This window comes from Podarcis cretensis, assembly GCF_951804945.1.
Source record: "Podarcis cretensis genome assembly, chromosome: 9".
NCBI classification, from domain to species: Eukaryota; Metazoa; Chordata; class Lepidosauria; order Squamata; family Lacertidae; genus Podarcis; species Podarcis cretensis.
In genome coordinates, this window is record NC_137178.1 from 45,574,757 (window position 1) to 45,595,736 (window position 20,980).

Consider the following 20,980-nt stretch of genomic DNA (forward strand, 5'->3'; position numbering starts at 1 on the left):
AAGTGTTTGAAGAGAAAGGCAGACAGAGTGAAGGCCGCACTCAATAACATACAATTATATTAGATAGGTAACTCGCCCTTGAGTGCTGCCTCTTGTCTTCTGCTGTCTTGCCTACATCAAACAGCTAGTTACCTCTAGAAACTCATAAACAAGGTATAATGAACACAATTCCTTTTTGTGACTGCATGCCCAGGCACATGAGGCCCTCAGCATGGTGAGGGGCCAACCATAGAAATAAAACGTGGGACATTTTGAATTGGGTTGAAAATCAGCCACAGCTTTATTGATTGCAGGAGTAAGTAAGACGCTTTTGGCAAAGGCATTGGTTATGTATCCATCATAAAACAGCCCGATGGCTGGTTGATAAGCAAGTGGGGGGTTGACCCAGGGTTTGGGGGTCGTCCCTGACATTCCCCAGGTGATACAATCCCACCGGAGCCACCATTGTGAAGGGTTCTATGGCCCATCAGCTCCCACAAGGACTATCGGACAGAGACATCCCTGCCTGGAATCCTTTAACAGAATGTCAGCTAAGGCTCCAACCTAAGGCCTTATCAGCCAAAGTTGTGACTTTTTTTTTCATGAAAGCAGTCTTATGTATAAACATGTATTTGTCTCTGCCTTGTACGCTTAAATTCAAGTCATTCCGGTTACTAAACATGTTTGTGAAGTATGCTAACTTTGCTAGCCAATCTGTGTGGGTTAAATAATTTGCAACTCAAGCTTTTAGTTCAAAAGTAATGCATGTAATCCTTCTCTTAACTCAAACAGTCTCTGCAGCACATGGCCCCAGAGGCAACGATTATCTGTGTGAGGTGGAGGTTGTCACAGTCAATTTCTGAACTAAGATATCAAACAATAATTGGAATATATAAAAAAATTAAAAAAATTGTCCAGCAGCACCTTAGAGACCAACTAAGTTTGTTATTGGTATAAGCTTTTGTGTGCATGCACACTTCTTCAGGTATTTGAAGAAGTGTGCATGCACACAAAAGCTTATACCATTAAGTTTTTTAAAAAAATTTAATATATTTTGACTGTGTCTGACCAACACGGCTACCTGCCTGAATCTGAAACACTAATTGGCTTTGAGAATCAAAAGAGAGCTATCATTTTGTCCATCCCTTTTGCTGCATTAGATAAGCACTTCATGGAATACTTCAGCTAGCTCTAGCCAAAGGCAGCACCTGTGCATCAGGTGAGCTGTAATAGTCACTCAAAACAAATTCCTGTATGAGCACCTTGTGGTGAACTGTTGCCGTATCTTCCGCTAGCCACCAGAGAGTAGTGTGGTTACAAATGTCAACACTGCATTATACTTGTTGTTGACATCCATCTATCTCATAAGACAATGGAGCGCGCTTCTGGGGGTTGAAGTTGAACTGCAGCATTAGGAGCACTGAAGTGACCTCCCCGGGGCTGCCAAGACAAGACCCTTCTCTTGGCCTCACTGATGTGGTCCAAAGAAAAGCGAGAGCAATACGTGTGGCACCAGCTTGGCTGCAGGAGTTGCGGGAAGGAGGCATACAAGGCTGGCAAAAGAAAAAAGTTGTCAGAGGTATTCATGCCAGTTAAGGATTACATTCAATAATTTTTTTAAAAAATATAATTTTTATTAACAGGCCAATCAAATCACATTAGTTCCAAATTATACAGTCAGATTTTTAAATTTTTGTTGGGGGTACCCATACTTCAAGCTCCGAACAGGGGTCCAAGCATCACTTATATTGCTGCTTTAATTAGACAGTTCTATCCAGTTCTGTCCAGATAGTCTCTTTGTTACTTTCCTCATCTTCTTGTTGTTATCATATATTCCTTTCTTTGCGATCTCTGATAATCTTCACAAGCGGGTTGAAAACAAACATCCTCTGTGTGGGTTTTACACTCTCCAAAAATCATATCACATAAGGACAGACGCCATTTCCACACCTCCGTAAAGAACTTTCCCTCAGTCTGTCCGTTGATTTTCCCAGGCTTGCCAAGCATATCTCAGAGGGCTCTGCCAGGTCTAGATCACATTCCGATCACCATTCACATTCCGATGACCCTGGTCCTCCTCCCCCCGTCCTTCTTAGGCAAGCCTGTCTTGGCGAGACTCCATTTAAAACTGCGTCACAAAACTTTCCTCCGTTCTCCGATGTTTACCAATCCTCTCTTTGATCAATAATTCACTCCACACAGTTCTTGAATTCCTGCTTGTGATTAATAAATTGCAACGATTCTTCTCTCTGGGGTGGAGGGTTATTAATACTCACATAAGGCAAAAAAAAGAAGTTTTTTCCTCCACCCCCTTTCCGTTTCACTCCAAACATACCAGTCTATTAATGGTGATTCATCACTTGATTTATTTGTCCCGCCCGTCGCTCCGCTCACAGAGATCCATTAATCAGCAGTCTTTGCTCCCGATCTTCGCTTGATGTATGTGCTTTAGCTTCTTTCCAATTATATATTTCCAATTATATATTTCGAGCTAAAGCGAACCAGAGCGCTGATTGGAGACAGCGTCAGGAAGAGCCGACTTCACCCGAGGGCTTGTGCCAAGTGTCTGCACCCCCTTCTTTCGAATCCGGGGGTGAATTATGGACACCGCTGGCAAGGCAGTCCCCCCCCCATCTCCTTGGGGGGGCCGGGAAGGCTGCATACTTCTCATAGCAGCCTCTTAATTACCTCGTGTGGGTTGGAGAGATGTTATTGTTGGCCATCTTCCAATGCGCCACCTGGTGCCCCCCCTGGATTACATTCAATAATTATTTGGGGTTTACTGATAAACCTAGCAACCCACTTGCACAGGCTTCATAACCTGCTTCTGGATCACGAGCCACTGGCTGGGAAATGCTGATTCAGTGGACAAACCTTTGTAGCCTCCTGTATTGTGGAGGCTACCTGTCTAATTCAGACCCCTGGAAGTACACCTTTGAGAATTTTGTTGATGGAGATGAGTGCAGTGGAAGACACTTGTCCCCATTCTAACTGCTCACATATTTGTTTTAAAGACAAGTAGAATACCCAAGTAGGATACCCAAAGAGGGCCCCTTTCTCTCTACTTCAGAGGTGGTGGACTTTTGTGGCTCCACTGGCCAGATTCTTATCTGGATCAGCCTCAAGGACCAAATTTCAAAGTTCGATGGGACCACCCTCCTGTCAATCATCTAACAACACAATGAAATCGGGTGAGTGGTGCTTGGAAACCACAAAGACATGGTTTGGGGGAAATGGCCACCACTCCTCCATACTCATTTCTATATTCAAAGACTCCTAAAAGTTTGGTGACTTAAGACTGTCCTTTGTAAAAACTAGCATGGCCTGCCCATCTATGTGTTTAATAAGTCTATGTTGAATTATGAATGTTACAAGGCCCAGGCAAAAATTGGGACAGAAATAAGGCTTATAAACACCCAGATAGAGCAAAATGTGGCTAGCAGACAGGAGTTTCATATATTAAGTGGTTTGGGTACAATATTCAATGTATTGAATGTCTGTGAAACAACCCGTCGTATCATAGTCTACAACAACTTGTCAAAGCCCAATTTGTTCTGTAGATGCCTTGTTGCTACACAGCTTGGACTCTTTTGCATTTCTAAACACTGCCGCCCTGGCAAGCTGAGATCTGAACTTGTCTCTGTTAAACATCTGTGCTTGAATTACCAGTGTTGTGTTCCTTTGACCTGGTTCATTTGAACTGCGCTGGAAGTAAGCATTGCAACCACTAAATCTAACTTCAGGGTGTGAACTGTTGCTGGGTGATGATAGCAAATTGGATAATGAGCTCTCCAAGGGGCCATGAGAGCACCGGAGATCCCATGTTCTCAAAGGAAAAAACCAAAACCCAAACTCTTCAAATCAGATTGGAAGGGAAAACAGAGAGCAGGGTGTACATTGTGTTTTTGGGCAGCTCTTTTTGTTTTTAATGACTCAGTGTGTATCAAAATGATCAGTTTGGAACTGTCAGGATAGTTCCCCAGTTCCTGGTTCAAAGGTACTACTCAGTCCACATGTAATGGGAGAAGGAGTGAGGCAGAATAGCCTGCCTTCTGGGATGGGAGCCATGCTGTTTTCATCTCTTCACCCCTTGCTTTCATCAGGTGTCCTAACTACTTGCTTTTTATCTTTAGCTGTGTACACATGTGGCCTTTGAAGCACACAGAGGTCACTTTTTCACAGTGCTCTTCTGTACATAGTGGCTCGCAGTTTGCACACCTTTGTGCAATAACCTCATCTAAAGCAGCAGCTACTACCCATGTTGTCTGTGGGCATGCTTTCAAACCAGTGTTTTTGCCATAGACTCTATCTATCTATCTATCTATCTATCTATCTATCTATCTATCTATCTATCTATCTATCATCTACACACCCACCCACAGGAGATGAGCTGAGAAAGCCCTCTCTGTGTACACATGTATTCAGCAAGTGCACGAGAAGTGCATTTTGGGACCTGATCAGATTATAACCGTTTCAGCAGAATGCACTTTAGAAAGACAAATAATGTAAGACAGAGATGACATCATGTATACAGCACCTCCAAAAGGCGCCAGCACCCAGCATTGAATGCACATTATCATGCAGCATGTACATGCCCTAGGTCTTTTCCTTTGCTGATCTCACTGTGTCCCCCCCCCCCATTCTCAGCCCAAGGACGTTCTTCTCAACAGACACCCCCACCTGTTCCTCCACCCACCATTCCGTCATGCTCCCCTGATGCTATTCATCCTCCCATTCATTATTTCTTTTACGTTGAGGTAATCATTATTTCCTGTTTGATGCCATTCCTAATGGATTGCTCTATGGGGAGAAGGATAGAGGAGGAGGAGGAGGAGGAGGTGGATCTTATTTTCATAATGAACGCATGCTAATAAGACTTAAGATGTAGGGGAGAAGGGTCACTCTGGGATTTATTCAACAGCATTTGTAACCCTGGCATTGATCCCAGAGCACCAGCAGCAAACTGAATAAAATAAACATTGGATTGCTGAATGGGGCTTTCTGAGGAAATTCACATGTGTTTCTGTGTTCCATAGTAAATATTTATGGATCTGTTCTTAGTTAATATTATTGACTCAGACTTAGGAGGAAAAAGGAGACTCAACCCGCACAAAAATTCAGAAGCTTTCCTAAACTATTAGATTATCCCATCTAATGCTCAATAATATCACTTCCCTGTGTATATATTTCTGGAGAAACACCAAGGAGTGTTTGATGTGCTTTCATTAATCCTTGTACATATAATATTACTCATATAAGAAGGGAATACAATTTAACTAACGCCATATTGTAGTCAAACGTCAGAGTAAAAAAAGCAAACAAACAGACCCAACCCTGTAGGGCCTTGGCCAATCATCTTTTGCTGGAGACTTGCAACAAAGGATTGGCTGCTGAAGCCGTATATTAATTTCCCACACACGCACAGACACCCTTGATCTTTGTCCCATTTTCTGTCTACTTATCAGGAGTCCATTGGACAAGCCACCCTCGCAGGATGCTAACTGTGTGAAGGGGAGAAGTGGGGTGGCAGTCACCGGCCTCGCCACCCACAGATTGGAGGTGGTGGTGGGGTCTGAAACAGGGAGCCTGCTCTATGTAGGATCCCCACATAGTTAAGAAACCTGCATGATCAGGTGTAGAACATTGTAGAACAGCTTCTCTGCATCAGGATTCCCCCCCCCCCCTACTGTGTGGGGTGTGGTGATGCGGGATGGCAGACACAATCCCAGCAGAACCAGAACCCACATGTGGTTCTAGTTGCATCTGAAGGGAGCACCGTGTAGGGAAGTGTTAAATGTTTGATTGTGTTTTTAATATTTTGTTGTGAGCTGCCCACAGTGGCTGGAGCTACCCCATATTAATATATATAAATAATAAAAGTATAAATAATAAATATAAATAAAGTATGAATAATAAGTATAAATAATAAAAGCATTATTAGAATTAGCTTTATAAGCTGCCTATTTTGTTTCCAGGCTTGGTTTAAATGTGCTGGTATTGGCCTTCAAAGTTGCAAATTGGGGGTGGGAAACCTGTGTGCCTCCAGAGGTTGCTCGACTACAGCTTCCATCATACCTGACCGTTGGACATAGTGGCTGAGGCTGATGGGAGTTGTAGGCCCCAGTGTTGGAAAGGCTGCAGGTTCCCCAGTCCTGCTTTAAGTGGCTTTGGTGCTCAGAGGTCTGCACTGGTGGCCAATCTGCTACTGGTTCAACGTTTTGTTAGCTATTAGTATGTAAAGTCCTTAACAACTTGGGAGCAGTTTACCTATGAGATTGTCTTACCCAGTACTTTTCTTCTAGAAAAACAGGTGCCGGTACTACATGCCCTTGAGTACCCCCAGAAAAAAATAAGCACTGGCCTTACCCCATATGTGCCCATTCAACTGCTTTAATTGGTGGAATGGGCACATAATACCCAAACCACATCTGTAAGAGCTCAACCCTTTAGTGTGGCAGCACCAACACTCCTTGCCTATTGATATCAGGCAAGGACATTCTTAATTAGACAAGCCTACACAGATGTTTAGAAAGTTTGTATGAGTTTTAATCTGTTTTAGTCTAATCTATTGCAGTTTCAACCTTATGCATGCTTTAAATTAAGGCTGTAATTGTTTTAGTGATATTTTTATGATTTTAGCTTTTTTTGTAAACTGTTTTGAAGTCCCCCTACACTCGTGCAATTTTATGAAATAAAATCAATCAATCAATCTGGAGGAGACATGTGAGGATCTTGGCTTTCACACAGAGGGGTGCATATGGATGGAAATCTTATTGTAGTTATTTGGAATATTGAAGAGAAGGAGAGACAGCTGTCTCTTCCTCCATGGCAGGGACTGGCTAGATGAGGAGGAATGGTGGGAGGCTACAGTGGGGAAACTCCCCCCCCCCCAGGGAAGAATCAGAGTGGGAAGCCCCAGAGCCAGGAGAATGGTGGTGGGATGCTGAAGAAAAGTCAGATGAAGGGGGTGCCGACAGGTTGGAGGCTGAGCAAGCAACAGGTTTAAGTGAGACTGAGGCAGCTGAGGAGGAGTAGGAGACTGAGGCTGTGAGATTCCCAATCACCTGCCAGTTCCACTGTTTCCTTATCCCTTCTTCCTCTGTCCCCAAGAATGAGGAGGGTGTTACCTGTAGCAGAACAAAAGGCACAGAGCCCCTCCTCAAAGGAGTTTGAGACGTTGAGAAGGCAGCTACCTGGGGAGGAGCCTTGGGAGGAAGTGGGAGGCTCAGATCCTCAGTTCTGGCAACTGCCACACCAGGCTAGTCCTGCCCGTGGAGTTCACTGTTGTGTTTTGTCTCTCTGAATAAAGAATCCACCTTCCTGCTCATCTCTGAGTTCATGGGCTAAACTGCAGCTGAACTAGCCCTGCCACTCCAACATTCAGAATAGTTTGTAAGGCAGGACAGAGAATGACATCACGGTTTGCCTTGTCCTGTGGTCTTAAGAAGAAGAAGAAGCCTAAGTGATGCCCCCAACTACACACCAAGTCAACCTTCTTAACAGAAGTATCTCGAAAGCATTAGTTTTTTGTTTGATCCAGCAGCACCTTCCTTTGCTAGGGGTTAGCTAGGTAGCCAGGTGAAAAAGAGATGTGGCTCGTGCATCTTCCTGCAGAAGAGCTACAGCTTGTCAGTCTCTCCCCTCTCCCCCAAAACCCCACCATTCTAAATTAGCTGATGAGGTTTCAGCCTGCATTGGCTCTCCTATTTCCGGGGGTAGCTGTTTGAGAATTCCCCAGTCATTTGTATTCAATGCCAAGACACCAGTGGAAAGGCAACTCTGCCTCCAGACATGGAGCTTTTATAATAGTAAATTTAGGGAAAGGTGGCAAGCCTACTGCTGTCAGTACTGCTTCTCCTAGACCCAAGTGTGTGTGTGTGTGTGTGTGTGTGTGTGTGTGTGTGTGTGTGTGTTTGCGGGGGGAGCTCTGAAAATCTAACTCATTGAGACAAATCTGACCAACTGTGCAATCTCCCAGATGTAATGAGTCATCACGCAGAAGTTAAAGCCTAAATTGTTCTAAAAATCTGCAAATCCTTATGTGACAGAAATAGCCCCTGCCTTCTGGGAGTTCCACTCTCCCTGCATGCAGTGACAGGCCTCAGACATCCACTACTGGGGGGCAGGGAGAGGGGAAGGGTCAGCGATGAATGGTAACTGACGGTAGCTGAATAAGGTGAAGAGGGAAGCACACTTCCTCATTTTGACAAGCATAGAAATCATGATCTCATAAATGGCCAAGCTTTGCCTTTCCCAAGTCATTTTTTCACATTATTGCTCTCCCCAATTGTACTATTAAACTGTTTTCCTGATTATAATGCTAGTGCTTCTATCCCTGATTCTAATGTTCCTTTAACACTGTATATTACCTGTTGCATTATGGATCTGTGGCTTTTTAAATTGAAAAATGTCACATTAACTTTTAAATGGCGTAAAAGAACTATATGCTGGAAGACCGCCACAAATTTTGTCATGGAAATTGCATCAGAAAACTCCCATTATTTTCTGGTTTAAAAAGGTTGCAAAAGAATGGGTTTTTTTTTTTTTTGAAAACAATTAGCCTGGAAATTAGTGCTAAACATCCACTACATTCCATTAGTTTTATGCTGTGTGAAAGATCACATGAAATGTGGAAATTATCAAGTAAGGAAATGTTGGGTAAACAGAATAAAGTATTTTCTGAATGCAGCCATATACAAAAAGGCACTGCATCTAAGAAGCTTCTTTCTAGGGCCTGTCAGCTGTACAGTGGGAACTTGATCTTTATGAAATTGCATATTTGTTAAAGTGTAAACCACTTAGAGGGATTTTACAATCCTGAGGTATATAAATGTTGACAAGTAAATTATATATTGAGAACTACATTCTCTCCAGGCAGATACATTAAAATGTGAACATTTTGGTCTTCTTACAGTCCATGTAAAGATCCAAGTTATGCATTGTGTTTTCATTTGGTATTTTAATGTTGTGAAAAGCCCAGTGATCTTCAGAAGAAGGGTGGTATACAAATAAATAATAAATAATAAACTGTTTGCATACCAAGAAGGCATTGGCGGGTGTGGGTTTATGTACGTGTGTGTGTGTGTGTGTGTGTGTGTGTGTGTGTGTGTGTGTGTATAATGCATGCAAACACAATAACCTTTCCAGAAAGGATATATCTTTGTAACATCGGTGACTATTTTGCATAGGGATTCCATTCCTGACCCCTGCATACATCGGTGGAGTGTGCATAAAGGTAAAGGTAAAGGTACCCCTGCCCGTACGGGCCAGTCTTGACAGGCTCTGGGGTTGTGCGCCCATCTCACTTAAGAGGCCAGGGGCCAGCGCTGTCCGGAGACACTTCCGGGTCACGTGGCCAGCGTGACATCGCTGCTCTGGCCAGAGCCAGAGCCAGAGCCAGAGCCGCACACGGAAACGCCGTTTACCTTCCCGCTGGTAAGCGGTCCCTATTTATCTACTTGCACCCGGAGGTGCTTTCGAACTGCTAGGTTGGCAGGCACTGGGACCGAGCAGCGGGAGCGCACCCCGCCGCAGGGATTCGAACCGCCGACCTTTCGATCGGCAAGCCCTAGGCGCTGAGGCTTTAACCCACAGCGCCACCTGCGTCCATAAGCCCACCCAATTCTGCTCCTGCCCCTTTTCAGACACCTTACGTGCACCAATCGGACACATGTAAAATGTTCGCTGTGGTGAGCATCTCTCATGTGATTTATGTGTGTCTAAGTAATATCACTCGTTTATGGCAAACAATTAATGAAATCAAGCAAGCAAGCAAAGAAACAAACAAACAAACAAATAAAATGAGTACTAGCACCCATGATTTTATATCTTATCCCTTCCCCCTTTTGAAATTTAAACTTTGCTTTCCACAAATAAGAAATCCCACTGTGATTTTTACAGGAGTTAAACTGAAAAGTAGGAGAGTTTGGTCTAGGCCTCCCTTGCATTGTAGTCAGTTCACTCCTCACAATCCCCATCTGAAAGCAATTGAATAATTGCATAATGGGTTTAGGCTTTCAGCCACTGAAATAATGCCATTATAAGTAACAGACGGAATGTCCAGGACGAGAGGACAACTTCTAACCCTACTGAAACATCCACATTTCTTTGACTGTTATTTTCAGTTGAAAATCCAAGTATATGTACATGTTGAAACAAGATCAAGTAAGGTAGAAAAAAATGTCATGAATGAGAGAGACTGTTGCAAAATATTAGCAATCCTTTATGTCATTTTGAAATTCTCTTTGTCTTATCTCACAATCAGTGCACTCTGAACAGTCTAAGCAAAGTTTAGGAAAGTACTGTTTTCTTGAAAACACTACATGTTAGGGCCATTGCTTCTCAGTGCTATTTTTCTCAGAAAAGAGGTGCGAGAACTCACCATTAACACCTCCCTTGTTCTTACAATGGCAATGCCACCCACCTGAGAGGTGCCAGAACTGAGTTCCGGTGAATTCCAGCTGAAGAAAAGCCCTGCTACTTCTATTTTTTTCTACCAATACCCTTCAGTCACCATATATGGTCATATTTATGTCATATTTCAGTGAACAAAGGGTTGCTGTAACAACCGTGTGTGACATAGCTACAGATTTTATAAAAGCGGTAGATCAGGTACAATGCTTCAGAAACTCGCATAACATCTGAGTAGACAGTTGGGGCACAGAGGAGCAAAGGATAATGTTTCTGATCCTGGATCCTTGAAACATCAAGGACAATGTCAAGCCGAAGAGGTAGTACATATGCCAGCAGGAGGATCACTCGTAGAGGTTCTACCGGAGGGAGGAGCAGAAGATGCAAGTCAGGTGCAGAAATGCCAATTAAAAAAAGGAAAGGTAAATTTCAACTTTGACACGCAATTACAATCCATTAGGTGGGGATCTTAAACTTGCCAATCTTTTGAATAGTATCCAACACCAATTTAATTTGATTGAGTGTTGTGCAGCATATTTCAAAGAACCATACTTTAATGTTTAATCATTGGATTTTGTTTTTATGTTGCAGGGTATGTCCGCGTCTGTGCAGTATACTATTACTGGAAAGGAAGAAAATGATTTCCAGTGATTCCCTTTCCATTGCTTAGAAATTCCATCTTCTGCATTGGTGAATCACAGTGACATCTCCCACAACGTGGAAACCCATCAGTTAAGTCATCAATGAGCCAAGGAACGACCGCAGGATTCAGGAGTGCTCCTATTACAGGAGCAGTGCTAGGCCTGTCAGTAAACTCATTAACAAAAACTGTTGTCTTTGGTGTCATCCTAAATATTCCATCACTTTGATCTCTGATGTTTCATTCCACTTTTTTGTTTTTGTTTTAATGGATCTATTAAAAACGATGGTGAGATTTGCTGAAAAGGAAAAGCAGAGTAATCAAATTATGCAAGCCGTCTAAGCAAGCAAGATTAGACGACCACAAATTTACATTCCCCATATGCATCACTTTGGAGGCAAAACGGGAGGTGAAACACATGCAATTATTTCCTGACCTCATAAGAAAGAGTACAGTCTAAAGACCTGCACACGTTTTGCTTGATGCTCATATAAATCACATTGGATGTGATTCAAGGGATAAACACCGGTGTGATGGACAGAAGGGGTGGAATGGAAGCCCTTCCATGTAGGACAACTATGTCAAACAAAAGAAAGTTGGAGGTCCAACAGCTCACCCATCTGGATGCCCAGATTTTTTTTTATATCAAAACATCACCAAGTTTGAGGAGAAGTGACCAGAACTAGGATCAGTGCTTATCTTTTTAAAATATTGCCTGCAGTCCAAGTCAAATGTGCCCCCCTACTATGTGTTGCCTCTCAAAATCTATTCCCCAGAGCCACTGCTGCTCCCCTGTTTCAACCCTGCTCTACACAAGCCTCTAAAATCCAAAAGTGTAGTTTGCATACTGACTGTTGTGATGTGGACCCTGCAGATCCTATTTCCATGCCTTGTCCTGATATTTATTAAGTTATTCAAGTTATTTATTGGTTTCTTTGAGGACACATTTATTGATGCGCACATTTCTGCAAGTGTTTCACCCTAATACGATGCATTTTATATGTTACTTTCCCTAATACGTGCATTGTAATGCACACACTACTCCTGCATGCAAATTTTTTTAGTTGAGACATTTTTTAGTTGAGAAGCACAAATGCTTAAGAAGAGCTGCTTTTTGGTTAATGTATCATTTTGGGAAGTGCAAAGTAATGAGGCTTGCATTAAATTTTCTCTCCCATCCATATTACCAAATAAAGTACAGTATTTGAAGGATGGGAAATAAACATCACCCCCTAAAACTGGTGTCCATAAACATGTTTTTTTAAAATAAAATAAAATGGGTGAGGGTACAATATTTTAGATTTGCCATTAAAGATTGTTTTCATTTCTCTGTTTTCAAACCGTTCACCCAAACATGCATCTGGGGACACATTTATTAACCTTTTACCATATATTTGCATGGTGGTAGTGCTCCTGTTGTGACCACCCCCCCCCAACTGCCCTGAGGTTCATCTGTTACTCTGTTTTATGCAACAAGTTATAAGACCTTTTGATTTGCCCGGGCCTATTTAAAGTTTTTAGCCAACTCCCCCCCCCCCGCCCCTCGTTCCTCAGTTATTTTTTTACTGTCGGTGCCATTATTATTTCTGTCTGGTTTTATTTCATTTCTTACATTATTTGGGAAATGGCTTTAAATTGGGGCGCATATTTGAAACCTATGCGTATGTAAATGTTTGAGGTGCAACCCTGCTTGCCTGCCTGCCCTTTCTTTTGCCCTGCCTTGAGATGAGCATACTGTTACACGGCAGTAAGGGTCACACACTGCGTTTCATCACAAAGGAGGGCATGACATCACAAGCCTTTGTGAGGTGCTGCGCTTGGCTTAATAAATGGACAGAGACGCCTCCAGCAAATCACCAGCTCTGAAAGGCCCATCAAGGACAGGTGGTGCTCCAGCTGCCAAGAGCTCGGAAGGACAAGATCACCATCAGAATGGCCAGATTCAGACGCAGCCGGAGCCGGAGCCTAACTCGCCGAAGGAGGCGAAAGGCCAGCCAAGCGAGTGGATCTGGAAGGAGGCGGGGAAGGCGACGTGGGAGGAGGAGAGGTAAGAAAAAATCCCAAAACCCTACACCATACCCATTTAGGACATTTAACATTATCACTATATACCACAGGTCTAATGGGTTACATTAAATAACTGGTGCTTGTTATGTTTATTTCCAGGAAGGGGGAAAGGTCGTCGCAGAAGAGGGAGAGGAAGAAGACACTAAATGACTCCCTTTGCTGTGTCCTCTGCCCTTGATTCCGGGTCATTCCCCTCAGCAAAGCCTCCAGTGAAAAACAGTCAAACGAAACCACCCCTTGAAACAAAAACCAAAAAAACGGAAGAATGTCCAAGAACCAGGGAGCCTGAAACAATTTGAAACTTGCCACCTGTCAATAAATGCTGACATTTCATTTTTTGAGTCTGTGCTTTTTGTGGGGAAAGTTGTATGCAGCAAAGCAAAATGATAGATGTTGACATTACAGTAATGTTCTTGGAAAACAGCAGTGGGCAACTCAGGTTTTTCCATCCTGGGTGATCTGAAAGCTGTCAGCTTGGCTCCCAGTACACATTTAAAATTCCAGTGGTATAAATGAGAAAGAGGGTGGGAGGTTTATCTTGCCATTTTCTTATTTACAAATATAATAGCACTTGGAAATAACTCAAAAGCATTATCACATCAGCTAACCTCTCGGGGCACACATTCAAGGTATAAGGTGTACAGAAAACTGAAGCAACAAGCCAAGCCCAAAGGTGATGGACAATGTGAATAATTTTGGCAAACAAAGTGATCGGTGCCAGATTCTGCACAACAGAAGGGAGTTGCGAAGTCATTTATTTTGATTTCAATAAATTCTCAAATTTATTAATAGACAGGACCCTTACAAACCTTTCAAAGTTTGCATGAGTTTTAGTGGTATGAATTAATGTTCTTAGCTCTATTCATGTAGAGAACATGTGCTACTCAGATGACAAAGGCTCATAATTGAACCAATTTTACAAAAGACAATTAGCTAAGGATCCTTGGTAGTGCCTAACCGAAAAGACGCTGGAAACAAATGGAACAAGCTGAGGTTTTGGATGGGTTAGCGTGGTATGATGGGGCAAATTGACCCAAGATAATACAACATCTTGTGATTATTACCTTTAAAATATTAGATAAATAGAGGCATAGTCTCATTCCTGGTTTTTCATTATTAAGCTTAACCAAATATTACATAGCATTCAGAACCAACCCATGGGCTTAAAAATGGAGAAGGTGTGTTAATTAGTGTAGCTTCACTAATTCATGTATAGTTAAGACAATTTTTAAAAAACCAACAACATCCCAAATGTAAATAATCTTGGAAGCAATCATTTCCCAAACAGTCAAACAATTCCACACATTCATCTACTTTGAGAAATCAGCTTTGACTAATAAAAATGGCCAAACATGGTTTGACACCCCACATCCTTTTCATATGTGGCTGTTATGTAAGTGATAACACATTTCAAGTTATCTCCAATACATACTCATGGTGCCAGTAGGATTTCCTTTGCTGATTGAAAATCTACCTCAAGTGAAGCTTAAAAATGTTTGAACCTTCAGGCTAGAGCATAAGTCTTGTGAATATTCTGGGACTCAAATCTCAAACTTCAGTATTACAATGCAATGGATTATTCCTTATGTTTGCTGAAAAGGAAAGAATAGAGTTTGAGACTACCTATTTCAGTTAAAGTGAAAATTGATACTCTTAACCACTATCCTACAGCAGACTGCATGATACAGATATCTTAGCAAGGAAAGCATTAAGGCAAGGATGAGGAACATGTGGCCCTCCATACATATATTTTTGGATTACAACTCCCATCTCTGACCACTCGTCATGTTAGCTGGAGCTGTTGGGAGTTAGAGCCGAATAGCATCTCTACATTAAATAAACACCTCTCCAAGGCTCCAGACAGGGTTGTTCCCAGTCCTACCTTGAGATTCTAGGGATTAGATAATCTACAATTGAGCTGAGGTCCTTCCCCCAAGAGATTGCCTTGGCTCATTTTTTAATCCTCCAAAGCATGGATTGGAGGGTTGCCTTAACTAGCCATAAGAAGACAACCTAGAATATATATGAATAAAAACATTTCTGAGCTACAAGTCTGTTCTATGTTAGTCCTAAGGTACTCGCATGTAAAACTATTATATTAGAGCAATGTAGATGGAATTTGTAAGATTACAAAATGTAACAGGTAACGTTTAAACTGAGTTCCACAAGTAAAGTTTATGAACATTTATTTTTTGTGTTGGCAAAGTTTTCTTTCTACACAAATGGTCGGATCAGAGAGAGGTCTTCTGCTCGCAACATATATTCATCAGTCACTGCATGCTTTTTGATGATTGGTCAAGACATCTCATACTTTTAAATTAAAACATTTTGTTCCCAAATCAGTGAACATAATTTGGGTGTATGCAGAGGTTTTAGTGGGCAACTGTAGAAAATAAGGATGAATTAATCTGTCAATGTTGGTTCCTCTCCATTATTTTTCCAGTTCTAAATTCAATTCTCCACATGTCCGCATCAGTTTGTGATTTTTTTTTTCTTAAACCGCTCTCATAAAAATTCATCAGCATTTTAGAGAAAATGTCTCCTAATATACACACATGTATATGCACTTTTCTTTAATGGACACTTTTTTCCAACGTCCCTTAGTATAATTCAGTTTTTCATGTTATTTTCAATTAGTATATGGATTTCTGGATGGAGTTTTTTGGCTGAAGAATTTGGAGAAGTGATCATTTCAAAATATGCTTGTGCTTTGGTTCATATATTGTGAAGTGTGTGTTTGATAAGTCCACTTTCAAATGAGAACAGCATTGAATTTATCTTTCATCCCTAGAAAGCAGCATGTAATAAGGCATGCAGATCCTTTTGGGGATCAAGGAACGGGATCAAGGACAGGTTAGTGGATGCTGAAACTGCCTTGCTGGATAAATTGGCCATATATACAAACCTGGTTATTGGCTGGCTGCATGCAAAGGTCACCCATTGTATTACATCACAGTTGGGTAACGTGTCATTGGCCATTGTCTTCTGGCTATAAAAAAGCCAGCGATGGCCAGCTCAAGCCTTAAGCTCTCAAAGGCCCATCAAGAGCAGGTGGCGCTCCAGCTGCAAAGAGCTTGAAAGACAAAAGACACCATCTGAAATGGCAAGATTCAGACGCAGCCGGAGCAGAAGCCTCAGTCGCCGTCGCCATCGCCATCGGCGGCGACATGGTGGTAAAGGTGGAAAGAAACGCGGACGGCGACGTGGCAGGAAAGGGAAAGGTAGGGAGTTAAGTACACGTTTGGAAAAATATGTAATAATGGCTGTGTAGTAATGGCTGCTTTGTACCATAACTGAGGCATTGGAAGTGACAGTGTCTTTGTTTTCTGTGTCTGTCTAGGTAAAAAGGGAGGTCACAGGAGGAGGAGGAGACGACACAAGAAGGACTAAATAAAAGTCCCTCTTCATCGTCTCTGGCATCCCCTGATTCCCCACACTGCTTGCCTCTGGAGCACCTGCGAAACAGAACAAAAAAGACACAAACCTTCTCAGAAACACCCAGGATGATTTCCCCACCATCAAGGAGGCTGAAACAATTTGAACAAACCACCTGTCAATAAAACATTGGACATTTTATTTGCCTCTTTGTTTCATTCATTAGGGCATACTGTGGGAAGGAATAGGGAAGGTAACAAAAATAAGAGATGTTGCTCTATTTTAAAACGTGATCTTCAGCACAGAGGTCCAGTGGCGCAGTAGGTCTGCAATGCTCCCGAACACTGAATAAACAAGGTTGTATCCTAAGGCCACAGTTCTACACCTACTTGGCAGTAAGCTCCCATTGAACACTGTGGAATGTGACTACTGATTGGACACACACAGGATCAGGTTCTTTAATACTTTAATACCTCAAGGTATGGGCAAACACAACTGTCAAAACTTTGCTACACTCCCCCCCCCCCAATTTTTTTTTTTAATCAGTAGTAGAATGCAGGTAATACTTTTAAACTTTAGCACTGCCAATATCCTATGGAGCACAGGAGAGGTCAGCACAGCAGTTGAGATTGATGTGGGTGGAATCTACACACATAGAACACTGTAAAAATGCCTTTTTAAAAAAGCTTAAAAAAATAACATTGAATTTGCCATAGCTTACTGTCACAATCTAGTGTCACATTTGTATATTGTATTTTACAACACACTTAAAGCGCTTCATTTGCAGCTGTATAGCTGAGTCTGTGGACTGTTGACTGGTAGGGATGAGCTATGGCATAGAGAGGTTCCATTTGTATCCTGCATTCTGAAATGGAGTGATTTCAAGTTATTGAAGGAAGAGGCAGCAAGATAGAAAAATGAAATCACAATCTTGGAGAAAGGACACATTGCTAATGAACAGCCAGAACATGGAAATCTCACCGAAAAAGAAAGTTCAGTTTTATTTTCATCATTGTGTTTGGATTTTGTCACTGGTGTATTTTAAGGTGGTGGTGATGGTGGGAAATATAAGCACAAAACCTGGGTGGCACTAGAACAAATGTGCACATATTATTTGGGGGACCAGGACATTTAGAATATGCATCTTGTCCATCAGTCACTTCAGACATCTTGAAAAGACACGTTTTTACCCAAACTTTCCCTGACCCATAAGATCAGACAGTCTTCATTTCTCCAAATTCCCCTAAATTCTTACTTTTATATGCTTCTAGGCCACTGTTTTACTGGTTTTTGTGTTGTAATTTTGTTTTAATGACATTGTTTTAATGCTGTAGACATTTTTATTTTTAAAAATGTGGTTTGTAAATGCTTTTAAATATGGGAGACAATTCACATAGTAAGCCCCCTTAGATAAAGAAATTCACTTTGCTGAGGTTTCTGGAGTTTTGGTACAATAGGAATTAAAATTGGTAAATATATCTGGTATCTGGCTACACTGTTTTCATAAAACTGTAACTCCAATTTCTTACTATGTTAAAACCTTTTTATCCTGCTTTCTATACAAGATACCCCGAGCATAGTATTTTAGCTGAACCCCCACTGCATTGGGATAATACCAGGACAATGTATTAACATATGACTTTTTCTGCTGTTGTGTGTAGCAAACGCCATTACAAAGCAAGACACACATAAAACAAAATACATTACAATTAAAACTGGGTATTGGGTGAAATAAATATTTGCTCCTCTGAAGAAATTAACTTGTCATTCCCACAAACCTTTCTCTAGGTGCAACTCTAAAGGCAAAACATTAGGAAAGGAGGGGTGGGAAGTCAAGAAGAAATTTTGGGAAAGAAATTGTAAAGGACGATAAATGTTTTGGAATATTTTTGGAGATTTAATAACAAATGACACAAGGGCAAAACAAGCTACCTCTTCAGAAATGTTAAGGTAACCTGTCCCATAATAAAAAATTATTCAGGTACCCCATTGATCTGTCACCTGAGAGATTTAAATATTTGGACAAGGCTGTTCATAAGTCCTCATAAATTGGGCAAACAAGTAAATAGTTGGGTAAATCTTCAGGCACATATGCCCGCATGGGCAGACTCTCTCTTCAGGTGGAATCTGGCAATCAATGGATCCCCCTTTTTCTAATACTGGCACATAAAAGACAGATAAATTTTACTCCATGGCTTTGCACATAGTTTTTATATAAAATTCGTGCTGTATTCTATCACCCACGGGATGGCATTTTAAACAAAATCTCAACATTATTTTTACATCACCACCTTAGTGTACAATTCACATAAATTCACCTTAAATAGAAAAATGTGGAGTTTTCCCACCTATAAATGTTTCAGGGATGCCATACTTGAGAGTCTCAACTACCTTTTGCATTAATATCCTTTCAAAACTCCAAAATACAGATGGAAAATTCCCTATTTTATGTCAGCCATGAAAATAAGTTATTTCTTCTTCCTATGATTTTCCTGGCGGCGGACAAAAACATATGGAAGGGGCAATATGAGGATTTCAAACCTTTGTGGGTTTTAATAAAACATTTAGGATTTTTCCTAGAGGTTTTTGTGAAATCTACTGAGTTAATGACTCTTAAGTCGATGATAGTGCTACTGTAATTTCCCTTATATGGTCAATCATGTGGACAGAATACAGATCTCCATATAAGGATTCATCCATTGTATTTCATCACAACTGAGTTGACCTGATACATCATCAGCCTTTGTTAGACTTGGTCACTAGTTTCCAGGGGAGGGGTGTGGAAAGCCAAGTGGTGCCACTACAGTTCACAACCTCTGAAAGGCCCATCAAGGCGGGTGGTGCTCCAGTTGCTAAGAGCTCAAAGGGGAAGCACAGTAACAGACATGGCAAAATTCAGACCAATCAGGAGCATGACCCGTTGCCACCGCAGAAAGCCACAAAAGAGACGTCATGGAGGTGGATCTGGAGGGAAAAGGAGACAGCCTGGGAAAACAAAGAGAGGTGAAGACTTTTGTGCATCACTTAAACTAGAGGGGTGCTACAGCTTTGTAACAAATCTGGCAGTTGGCAGCCTCCACTCATAAAAATGTGATTTATTTCTGAAGGAGCATTCAGGTTATTAAGCGTACTAAGTATTGATGGTGTTTTCTGTCTCTTTTCCAGGTCACAGGTCCCATGGTCTCAAGAGGCAGAGGAAGAGGAGACACGACTAAATTCCCTCTTCATGGTCTTCTCTGTTCTTGATCTGAAAAGCTGACCTTTCTAAAACTTCCACCAAACATGAAATTGAAGCAAATTTTCCATCAAGAGACCCAGGATGTCTTCCCAGGAATCAAGGAACAGAAAAACATTTGAGCAAGGCCACCTGTCAATAAATGCTAGCATTTAATTCCTGTTTCATGTCTCATTCAACTGTAGGAGGGTGATGGCTTGATGGAAAGATATTTACACAACTTTACACAACTGTTGGTTTTTGACATTCACACTAATAGGTCAACATTCAGTTATCACTTCACACCCAATAAAAATGCTCATGTTCTCTTGTATGTTCTCCTCATGTAGAAATATATCTACCATATGACAGTATATTGCAACTGAAGCATTAGTGACCATGATGCACCATATATTTTACACTGCAACTTATCTGGGGACTATCTGGACAATAAATGAATAAGTGAATGTGACAAGTATCAGAGGATTTTGGGATGAACTTTCTTTCCTTTTCAGTATTGACTGTTCACTATCTATAAAACAGCACCTTTTCTCCATTGCTTGATTCCCCTAACAGTCTCTAAGGAATATGAACATTCTTTTTGGGTGAATCTCAGAACACTGAGACGTTACTAGGATAACCAACTGCCACTGGTTATTTCCCAACAAAAGGAGAGAGAAACCTTACACTGCAATTTCCATCTCAAAGCCACATTTCTGATCCATATATATATATATATATGTATGTATATGATGGTTCCATTGCTTTTTATGCAACTAAAATGCCATAATGGGAGGCAGCCACTGACAATTCAGCAAAATGAGTTTTGTTCTCGGATTTTGCAGTAGTTGTGAATCAGCAGCTTCATCCAGACAACTGCAAGAGCAAGGGTACAGTCACTTAGAGCTGACCCGATATTTTGCTACTTGAAGCAAAGGTCAAGTTGGCGCCTCGCCCTGTTCCATGTACAAAATCCAACCACATTCGAATTGTACTTTGACCCTGGGAGGCAGGTCAGCATTCTCCATGGCTCCCGAAGACAGCAGACTATCTTGGTGGGTTATGTGGCTATGTGGCCACACGGCTATGTCGTAACATCATCAGAATCGGCTGAATCAGGTCAGAAGTTCTGCCTTATGTTCTTATAGCAGTCGGCCAGATCTTGTTTGTTGGGAAAGGAGGGACTTGGGGACATTTTGGGTGTGACAGGTGTATGCCCCTGCCTCCACAGCCACTTAGAGCCCCCAGATATTCTTTTGAAGGTATTTTCTATCTACCCTCCTGTTCTCCAGTAT

At 41.6% G+C, this 20,980-nt stretch overlaps 1 protein-coding gene and 3 long non-coding RNA genes across 26 annotated transcripts in view; 3 read left to right on the forward strand and 1 right to left on the reverse strand.

Annotated features, from left to right (window-relative positions):
* Nucleotides 1-20,980, forward strand: part of LOC307224542 (uncharacterized protein) — an 82,736-nt gene that overhangs the window by 48,338 nt on the left and 13,418 nt on the right. For 6 of the 23 annotated variants that reach the window (XR_013842607.1, XR_013842608.1, XR_013842609.1 and 3 more), the window contains exons 1-2: nt 19,204-19,474; nt 19,637-20,804. The exons of 11 other annotated variants lie outside the window; for them this stretch is intronic. The gene's annotated coding sequence lies outside the window, so the exon portion shown is untranslated. Of the gene's footprint in view, nt 1-19,202; nt 19,475-19,636; nt 20,805-20,980 lie in introns of those variants that run through there. 6 more of the 23 variants (XR_013842605.1, XR_013842606.1, XR_013842611.1 and 3 more) reach the window with 3 other exon arrangements.
* LOC307224554 lies at nt 10,593-11,217 on the forward strand. Its single transcript, XR_013842644.1, has 2 exons — nt 10,593-10,811; nt 10,981-11,217. It is a non-coding gene; the product is annotated as an uncharacterized lncRNA (long non-coding RNA).
* On the reverse strand, nt 11,043-12,749 carry LOC307224570. Its single transcript, XR_013842673.1, has 2 exons — nt 12,642-12,749; nt 11,043-11,327 (listed from the first exon to the last, which is right to left on the reverse strand). It is a non-coding gene; the product is annotated as an uncharacterized lncRNA (long non-coding RNA).
* Nucleotides 12,932-16,670, forward strand: LOC307224549. The gene is made up of 3 exons (XR_013842636.1): nt 12,932-13,076; nt 13,196-16,317; nt 16,437-16,670. It is a non-coding gene; the product is annotated as an uncharacterized lncRNA (long non-coding RNA).